This window comes from Micromys minutus (genome assembly GCF_963924665.1).
Source record: "Micromys minutus genome assembly, chromosome: 24".
In the NCBI taxonomy this organism is placed as follows: domain Eukaryota; kingdom Metazoa; phylum Chordata; class Mammalia; order Rodentia; family Muridae; genus Micromys; species Micromys minutus.
In genome coordinates, this window is record NC_137959.1 from 32,556,678 (window position 1) to 32,567,202 (window position 10,525).

At 42.4% G+C, this 10,525-nt stretch overlaps 1 pseudogene across 1 annotated transcript; it reads left to right on the forward strand.

The window, feature by feature from the left end:
* The first annotated feature begins 5,159 nt into the window (after positions 1-5,159).
* On the forward strand, positions 5,160-5,876 carry LOC308436513 (nascent polypeptide-associated complex subunit alpha-like; annotated as a pseudogene). Its single transcript has one exon. The product of its transcript is annotated as a nascent polypeptide-associated complex subunit alpha-like (transcript).
* Positions 5,877-10,525: the final 4,649 nt, after the last annotated feature.

The window sequence follows — 10,525 nt, forward strand, 5'->3', positions numbered from 1 at the left end:
AATCCCAGCACTTGGGAGGCTGAGACAGGAGGATGGATGGCTGCAAGTTCAGACCAGCCTGAGCTACTTGTCTCAAAACAAGACAAAACAAAAACCCTTTCCAAACATTTTGTAAAGCAACAAAAAATGGCAAGAATGTATAGTATAGTATCATGTACATAATGTTAAAAGATACACTGTAGTGATTTATGTATATGTTAAAAGATACACTGTACTTATGTATATAATGTTGAAAGATACACTGTACTTATGTATATAATGTTGAAAGATACACTGTATTTATTTATGTATGTGCACAGAGAAACATTACTAGCATTTCTGGAAAGGAAAATGGAACTGGACTGAAGGTCAAAAGCAGAAAAGTTTCTTGTGTTATTGTTAGAGTTATTGCAAGAATATTATCTTAGAAAAAATGGAGGCATTAGCACATGTCTATAGTCCTAGTAGTGGAGAGATAGAGGCAGGAGTTCATCATCACTAGCTATACAATAAGCTTGAAGCCAGCCTGGATTACATCAGAGAAACCCCGCCCCCATTAAAAACAAGCAAACAAACCCCCCAAATACCTAACTCATGTGTGTGTGTGTGTGTGTGAGAGAGAGAGAGAGAGAGAGAGAGAGAGAGAGAGAGAGAGAGAGAGAGAGAGAGAGATGGTTTATGGGAACCCAACTCCAGCCCTCTTGCTTTCAATTGCTGAGCCATCTCTCCAGCCCCTCCTTGCCAATTATTTTGTCCCCCTTTCCTGTTTTTTTTGGGGGGGAAGGGGGCTTTTTTAAAACTCTTATCTTTTAGCAATCTTTCTACAATCTGGAAGTCCTGCATTTTTTTCCTCTAGGTTTTCAATTGTTGCTGATGGTTCCTTCCCCCCTCCCCTGCCAAGGTATTTGGGTCATGTGAATACTGAAAAGTTGAACTTAAGTAAGTTTATTCCACTTCCCATTCCTGGACTATTTATTGAATTCCTTTGTAGTGTGAAGTTGGGCTTCTTGTGCTGGGAGAGCCAGAGCTCTGTGGTAGAAGTAAACAAGACAGAAACCTTGCTGTGCTGGTTATTCCTCCCCCTAAGACAGCAGGAATTTGAAATCCACACTGGTCACCTAGTTCCTCTCTGATCTCCGTGCACCTGCAGCGCAGTCAGAGGAAGCTCAGAAAACTTCCCCAAATCTCGGAGACATTAGAGATAGAACCACACGGCTAACTTGGAAAACACCCACATCATAAAGAGGAGGAGGTGACTTAGATGACCCTTTCTGCATGCACTGTCTCATCTTCCTTTCTCTGTGTTTCAGGATGTAAACTCTCATTTTGGGAAAGGAACTGGTTGGACACCAGTAACAGAAACAACTAATCACAGACACACTCTGAGATGTCTAGTGAGCATTTGTGCTTCGAATTACACTGTTGTTTTGTTTTGGTTTTTTTTTTTTTTTTTTTTTTTTTTTTTTTTTTAAGCTTTTCTCGAGGTCTAGGTGCATATATACAGCCTGCAAGTTCTGTCTTATCTACTTCTTTGTGAATCATCTTCTCCTCAAGCTTTTTAAGGCCATGTGACCTCTTCAGGATGCAGAGGAGATTTCACTTTCAAATTCATTAAGACTTTATTTAGGGAGTTTTATAATTTTCACTCTGATTAATCTGCCTTTAAAGGAAGCAGCTCTCCCCCTTTTACCTATTTGCTCATAGATTTGCCTAAGACTTTGGACATTTTTGTCCAAAACAACCTGCAGAACTCTCAGACGTTACAGCAAATACTAATGAAGCCATGGATGCTGGCCCACTCCAGTAATTTTAGTACTTAACGCCAAAGCAGGAGGATTGCCAGTAATTCAAGACCAACTTGGGCTATATGTGAGTTTGAGTCCAGACAAGGCAGCATGATGGGACCCTATTTCAACAAACAAACAAAGTCAAAAGAATTCCACTGATAATTAGAATATACTGAATGAAACATAACCTTAAAATAATTATCACCAAACCTAGATGTGGTGGTGCATGTCTTTAATCCCAGCACTCAGAAGGCAGAAGCTAATCTCTGGGAGTTCAAGTGTGTGTGTGTGTGTGTGTGTGTGTGTGTGTGTGTGTGTGTGTAGATATACAATGTGAAGGTGGAGGACAACTTGCAGTTGGTTCTCTCCTTTCACCATGTGGATCCCAGGGATCAAATTTAACCTGCTAGCCATTCATAAAATCTTGATTTGAATTAAAAGAGACATATCTAAGTAGTTAGGCCACAGAGAAACTAACACATTCAGGCCATTGTTGAGCCACCACGAATTCCTTACATACATTTCTTTAAAATGAATGGAGTGGATGTGGGGAAAACCATAGTATCAGAGTACACTTTCTCCTTGCTGTAGGAGGCTCATTCAAGAAGGTGATTTGTGAGCTGCAATGCCTTAAAGTATAACCATGTCTCTCTTTTACTTTCTGTCTGTTTGTCTGTCCGTCTGTCTTCCTCGCTTTCTTTTTCTTTTTTTTTTTCTATTTGTTTTTTGAGACAGGGTTTCTCTCTGTAGCCCTGTCCTGGAACCCGCTCTGAGGACCATCTCCAATTCATCGCCGTCTGCCTGCCTCTGCCTCTGGAGTGCCGGGTTTAAAAGCGTGGACTCCCACTGCCCAGCTCCAGCTCTACCTTAAAAGCTGATTGCCTTTGTGTTGCCTTACAACTGGTTAGCAATTGCCTGAGACTCCTGGGGGTGGAGGAGGGGCGGACAAAGAAAAGAAAGGTTAAGTAAATATTTCCTCCTAGCCTGCTATCTGCCTCTTGGTCATTGTGAAATCCCCAGGGTGATGCATCTTCTAAGACCTCACTTAGAAATTGTGTAATGTGAAGGAATGTGTCTAGCCTTCGGGAACGGTCTAGTAGGTAGCTAAGGTGGTGACTCACTGTTTCAAAGGTCTTTACAGACTGTCCTGTATCTTGACTGGATCGGTGTCAATGCTCTGGCTCTAGTAGTCCACTCCGGTTTCGCAAGATACCGCCTTTGGGGAAAACATGCAGAGAACGCCTAACCTCTCTCTATTGTTTCTTACATCAAGAGAACCACATGTAATCTCTAATTATCTCAGAAACAAAGTTTAACTTCAACTCTCCAAAGGATTAAAATGTAACATGACCAGATTCCTGGGCTTCTTTCAAGGGAACATTATCTACTCAGTCTTGTCAAAGTTACAGCAGCTATTAATTCTAAGCCCCCAGGACAAGTTTTTCTGGAGTGGCTTCTTCACCCTTTCCAGAAAAACTTTATTCCTTCTGCCAGGCGATAGCTTATGTGGTGTTACAGTCCTGGGCGAGGTGAGTAAGGTGCCTTCTTCCGGGATTTCCTGTCTTCTTCACTGTCTCCTCCAGTGCTTCCCAGACACTGTCTTCTCAATTCACAGAAAAACTTAGCATCTTTCATTATGAAGGCTGTTCACGTGAAACAGCTATTGTACTTAAACACAGTCTTTGGCTAGTGTAAGCCAGTAATCCAGCTACTTAGGAGGCTGAGGCAGAAGGGTCACAAGTTCAAAATCAACACAAGCAACTTAGGAAGACCCTGCATCAACAACAACAATAACAAAAAAGTCTGGGGATATGATTTCAGGGAGCCCTAAATTCAACCATCCTTACCACAACAAAGAGAAACATAGACAGCCCCTACCTAGGAAAATAGTTCTACTGTCATCTGTTGGGAAGGAGTCAGCTTTAACCTTAAAGTTCATTTAAATTATTATTATTATTAATGTTATATGTATTATTATTTATATTGTATATGTGTACGTATATCTATGTTGCCCTCATATATGTACATACATCATGTGTGTACAGTGCCCAAGGAAGCTAGAACAGGTTTCTGGGACCTCTGGAGCTAAAGTAGTGGTTGGTTGTGAGCCACTTCATGGGTACTAGAGACTGAACCTGGGTCCTGTGGCAGGACAATAAGAACTCTTAATTGCTGAGGCCTCTTTTCCAGCCCTAGTTTTAATTTTATTACATTAATTTAAATTTTTTTGGATGGATATCTTGCCTACATGTATGTCTGTACACCACATGCTTCCCTGTGAAAAGGCCAGAAGAGGACATTGGATCCCCTGGAATGGCAGATACAGAAGGCCGTGAGCCACCATGTGGGTACTAAGAGCGGATCCAGCTCCTTTTATTACATTTCCTTTTACTGCATCTTTATTTCTTTCTTTTGAGCTAGGTGGGGGCCAGCGTGTGCTGAGACACACAGTGGAAGTCAGAGGACAACTTTCATGACTTGGTTCTCTCTTTCCACCCTTGGGTCCTGAGGAGTGAACTCTGGTAACCAGGTTTGGTGACAAGTTTCTTTACCCGCTGAACCATCTCACTAGCCAAAAAAAAAAAAAAAAAAAAAAAAAAAAAAAAAAAAAAAAAAAAAGAAAGAAAGAAAGAAAGAAAAAGAAAAAAGAAAAAAAAAGACTTTTAAAAAGCACCAATTGAGTGTAGAGGCATACACCTTTAATCCCACTGGAGAGGCAGGAAGGTCTCTGTGGCTTCAAGCTCAGCCTGGTCTACCTAGTGGGTTCCAGGACAGCCAGTGTTACATGGGGAGATCTGATATACTGTCTAGAAAAAACAAAAACAAAATAGACAACACCAAAAGATTGATAGCTCATTGCTATGAGATATTGGCAGGCTGGGCTTATAGGCAAGCAGCACTTGAGCACAGCTCTTTAGCCAGATCTTTCAGATCATTGAGCATTGTCTGAACTCTAGTCTGTTAAACGATGGAAAGGAGGAAACCAACTCCTGCCTCCTGCAGGTGTACTCTGACTCCTCATGGATATTGTCGTTCAAGCATCCTTCCAGAAAACACGCACACAATAGATAAATGCAATAAACATGTCCCTGCATGTATATATCAAATTACCATATCCTTGTTTTATAGTATGATAGAATGTTTGGTTTCCAAAAGTTATGTCTGAGGTGGCTGGAGAGGTGGCTTAGCGGTTAAGAGCCCTAGGTTGCTCATGCAGAGGAGTCACATTTGATTCTCAGTAACCAGGTGGCTGCTCACAGCCTCTCACTCCAGTTCCGGATCCAGTGTCTTCTTCTGACTTCTACCAGGACCAGGCACACACAGTGGACAAAACAGTCATACAATAAAAATGAGGAAAGATATTTAAAGAATACTTGCGGCCGCCATCTTGGTTCTGTGTTCTCCGCACAAAATGCCTGGTGAAGCCACAGAAACCGTCCCTGCTACAGAGCAGGAGTTGCCACAGCCTCAGGCTGAGACAGGGTCGGGAACAGAGTCTGACAGTGATGAGTCAGTGCCAGAACTCGAGGAACAAGACTCCACACAAACTGCCACACAACAAGCCCAGCTGGCAGCCGCGGCTGAGATCGATGAAGAACCTGTTAGTAAAGCCAAGCAAAGTCGGAGTGAGAAGAAGGCGAGGAAGGCTATGTTCAAACTGAGTCTTCGACAAGTTACGGGGGTTACAAGGGTCACTATTCGAAAATCTAAAAATATCCTCTTTGTCATCACAAAACCGGATGTCTACAAGAGCCCAGCTTCAGATACCTACAAGTGTTTGGGGAAGCCAAGATTGAAGATTTGTCTCAGCAAGCACAGTTAGCAGCTGCTGAGAAATTCAAAGTTCAAGGTGAAGCTGTTTCAAACATTCAAGAAAACACTCAGACTCCAACCATTCAAGAGGAGAGTGAAGAAGAAGAGGTTGATGAAATGGGTGTGGAAGTTAAGGACATAGAATTGGTCATGTCACAAGCGAATGTATCAAGAGCAAAGGCTATCCGAGCCCTGAAAAACAACTAATGATATTGTAAATGCTATTATGGAATTAACAAAGTAACTATTTGGAACCAAGGACATCCTCCCTTCTTTTCCCCCTTTTTGGTGTTTGAAAAGTGGAACTACAGCTTGGTTTAAAATTTGTACTGTTTCTATCACTAATAAAGTTGTGGCTTCTTATTGGACGGACAAAAAAAAAAAAAAGAATACTTGCTATTTGACACAGAGGCAGACAACTAGTCAAATTGCAGAAAATAAATGATGCGGAATGTCCCCATAATAGGACACCTATATTATTCTCTCCCTGCACAGTTCAGGGCACATGAGGTCAAGGAGGTGGGAAGATTAAGAGCCACAGGTCTGGGAGGACTTGTATGACACAGTGCCTCCTGGACATGACAGGATTCTTATACTTCCTGATCTCACACCAGCAGAGGCTGCCTGGACAAGATCTATACAAGTTCAAGCCAGTCAGCATTCCATCTCATCAGGCCCCACCCCTAGCTGTGAGCTATCATCCAGTGAAAGCTGCTGAGAAGTCTGGGAAAGCCAGAGAGTCAGTTACCCTCAGGTGTGTGACCGTACTCCAGTGTGTAGTCCTACACCCTCTGCACATAAGAACAGCACCACCTGGACCCAGTGGGTTGTAAAGTGGGAGCGGGCAGAGGAGGAGGACAAGAAGAAATAACCAGGAAGTTGGGAGGGTGACGTGGGACAGTCTGGGAGAAGTCAGACTACATTGTATACATATATGAAAACCTCAAAGACCATATGAGTAAAACAAACACAAACAGACCTGTGAGATGCCTCAGCAGATAGAGGCACAGTGCCAGCCTGAACTGTGAATTCAATCCCTGGAACTACTGTAGATGTAAGAGAAAACCAACTCCACAAAGTTGTCCTCTGATCTCCACATACACTCTGTTTCAAGTCTGCACATACATCATGTGCACACAGACACACACACACAGACACACAGACACACAGACACACACACACACACACAGAGAGAGAGAGAGAGAGAGTAATCGCTACTAAAGTTGCTGACTTGGGTTGCATAAAAAACAATTTGGGTTAAGATCAGGGCTTAATTTTCCAACAATTTCTAAACTGATTCTAAACATGGTTCTGCTAGTTTTTTTTTTTTTTCTACATATTAATGCAAATCAGCATTCTTAGAGTTGGTGGTTATGAAGTCAAAATACCAGTCAACTCTGAAAACTGTGGAAGATGTTCTACATTCTGCAGGACTCAGAAGTCAGCTACGATGTCATTATGTAAAAAGAAACTCGGACATCCATCCTATTAGCACGTGTGGTGGTTTGAATGAAAATGGCCCCATAGGCTCATAGGAAGTGTGGCCCTTGGAGTAGGTGTGGCCATTCCAGAGTAAGGGTGTCACTGGAGATGGCTTTGAGGTTTCAAATGCTCAAACTAGACTCAGTGTCTCTTTCTCTTCCTGCTGCCTGAAGATCCAGCTGTAGAACTCTGTAGAACTCTCAGTTCCTTCTCCAGCATCATGTCTGCCCGCCTGCTGCCATTCTTCCCTCTATGATGATAAAGGACTGAACCTCTGAACCTGTGAGCCCGTCCCAATTAAATGTTTTCTTTTATAAGAGTAACCATGAGCTCCGAGGGGTCCAGGTTAATTGACACTGTTGATCTTTCTGTGGGGTTGAAATCCCCTTCAGCTTCTTCAATCCTTCCCCTAACTCTTTCATAGGGGTCCCCAACCTCAGTCCAATGATTGGCTGTGGGTATCTGCTTCTGTCTCAGAGGACAACCATGCTAGGCTCCTGTCTGCAAGCACAGCATGGCATCAGTAATAGTGTCAGGGTTTGGTGCCCACCCATAAGATGGATTCCAAGTTGGGCTGGTCACTGAATGGCATTTCCTTCAGTCTCTGCTCCATTTTAATCCCTGCATTTATTTCATTTATTTATTTATTTCTGTGAGTACAGTGTAGCTGTCTTCAGACACACCAGAAGAGGATATCCCCTTACAGATGGTTGTGAGCCACCATGTGGTTGCTGGGATTTGAACTCAGGACCTCTGGAAGAGCAGTCAGTGCTCTTAACCACTGAGCCATCTCTCCAGCTCTTCCTCCTGCATTCCTTTTAGACAGGGACAATTCTGGGTCAAAAATAAGCCAGCAACCAAAGAGCTGGTCTGAGGCCCAGCACATATGTAGCATAGGACTGCCTTGTCTGGCCTCAGTGGGAGAGGATGCACCTAATTCTGCAGAGACCTAATGCCCCAGGAAAGAGGAATGCCTAAGGGGGGAACCCTCTCAGAATCGAAGAGGGGGGATAGGGTGAAGAACTCTGGGAGGTGGGGCAGGGAGAGGGGCAACATGTAAGTAAATAAAATAATTAAAAATAGAATAAAAATAATTTAAAGATTGAAACAAAAGAGGGAGAAATTACAACAAATACAGATGAAATTCAGAAAGATCGTAAGGATGAAAAGAAATGGATGAATCCCTAGATGCATGCAACATACTAAATTAAACCACAGGCCACGCAAATCAGCTGCCCACCAGTCAGGCAGGAAATGCTGAAGTGTGTTTGCTGCGCACTGGCATTTTGAGAGATCTTGATCTTGTTCTATTTTTTTTCCACAGCACCCTTCAGGGAGTAATTAACCTTCAGCCCATTGACTACAGACGCCGAGGGCTCCCTTAGGCGCCAGGGCACTCACATGACAACCATCTCATAACAAATTCCATCTATTCCTTGATAAGATATCTCTAAGCATTATTCAGTTTTGAAAAAGCTGTGCAAGTAGGGGGGGAAAAAATGAGGATCGTCGAGTGAGTTGAGCACATGAGAACACTTCCCAGCTACTCTTACCTCGCACTTTGTCTCCTGCAAGCTGGTGTAGTATCTGTGGGGCAAAGCAGTCAGCTTATCTCGAAGTCTACGCCTAAGAAGCACGTAATAGAGCCAGGCGTGGTGATGCTCTCCTTTGATCCCAGCACTTGGGAGTAGGGCGGGTGAGAGAAGATGAGTCTATAGAGTGAGTTCAAAGGCAGCTAGGGCTGCACAGAGAAAATTCTGTCTCAAAAAATTAAAAAGAAAGAGAGAAAGAAGGAAAGAGCATACCCGTTCAGCATATATAAAAATATGTAAAGAATATGTATGCATACGTGATTACACATGTATATGTATATAGAAAACATATATATTCCCAACATGTTTGCATATGGGTTTACATTTAAAAGAATTCTTGCCGAGCAGTGGTGGTGCATGACCCTGCCTCTCCAGTACTAGGTTTGAAGACTTTCACCACCACAGTCAACTTCCATGAGATGTCTTTAAAGTAGAAAACAAGAAAACATGGAATCTTGGGTTTCATAATTTTGTGTTGTTCTTGGAGAACTGGATTCTGTTTGGCTGAATTCAGATCTGGACTAATCTAGGCATCTTCGAAGACTGAGGTGCTTGAGTTGGAAATAGTAAGCTAAACCAGAGTGAACTGTCTGGGAAGGGCGTCCCTATGGTGACTTGTTTTGATTAGAATTTGGAGAAATCCTTTCCTCTTTCAAAAGGGGAAACAGGTTTTTTGGGTTTTTTTTTTCTTTTTTTTTTTTTTTTTTTTTTGTGATTCTTTAACCAAAAAAAAAAAAAAAAAAAAAGTACTTTTTGAAGTAATGATGGGAGAAAATAAGTATCATTTATAAACCATGTGGGATGAGGTAACAGGGTTTTACATTATGAATTTATCAATACTTTATCATTTTACAGAATTTATTGTTGTTTAGAAGCTAAAAGAACTTCACTCCAAGAGGTAACAGGAAAGTGAGTTTTGCTTTCTTGAGTTCCTCAAGAAATATCACTTAATTTGATGATTTTTCTCTCACTCTTTTTTGGAGAGTTATGTTCAGCCATGTGCAAAAGACAGCCAAAAACATGCCAACTGTGCAGACCAAAGAGCTCAGAACTGTTAGTGCCTGGGTAATACCATTTTCAGAGGCATATATTCTCTAATGTACCAAGTCTAAGAAAAGCTGAGCAAGCTCAGAACATCTAATTTTGTGCATACTAAACAATGTTTAGGAATAAATTTTCCATAGAAAGCAGAGAGACTTGGAAATAAGTCTTGGGCTGGAGACTTGATAGAAAAGTCAGGAAAAGCGACATTTCTTTTCTAAGATAGCCTACATTTTCCTCAGTGTAACTGACCTGCAATTTGAGATAGGATTTCAGAGTTCTGCCTGCCTGCAATTGGGAGGTAAAAATGAAACTTAGTTATTTCTGAACACATGTCACTATAAACTACAACCCAGAAATGGAGGGGTACACCTGTGATCTAGATCTTGTGGCTGAAAGACACAGGCTTCTGACCTGGATCTTGGCATGGGATGACACACTTTTGGTCCAGATCTTGAGGCATAGTGGCCATGAAAAGTTTAGGCCCAGGCAAGGTAGTACACATCCTTAATCAGAAGAGACAGAAGCAAGCAGATCTCTTGAGTTCAAGCCAGCCTAGGACAGAGCCAGTGGTGGTACACACACCTTTAATCTGAGCTATACCTTCTGCTGGAACCCTATACAAGGACGATGGAAGAAGGAAGGCCTTCTTCTGCTTGCGCTTACTTGCCAGCACACCTGTTGGAACCCACTTCTTTGAGATCCCAGCTTATACCGAAGACCCGCTGAAACCCCCAGCCTCATGGAAATGAGCAACTACTAGATTCTTGGACTTCCGGTCCACAGCTGCCCATTGTTGGACTAGCTGGACAGCAGACTTTGAGTGTTTCA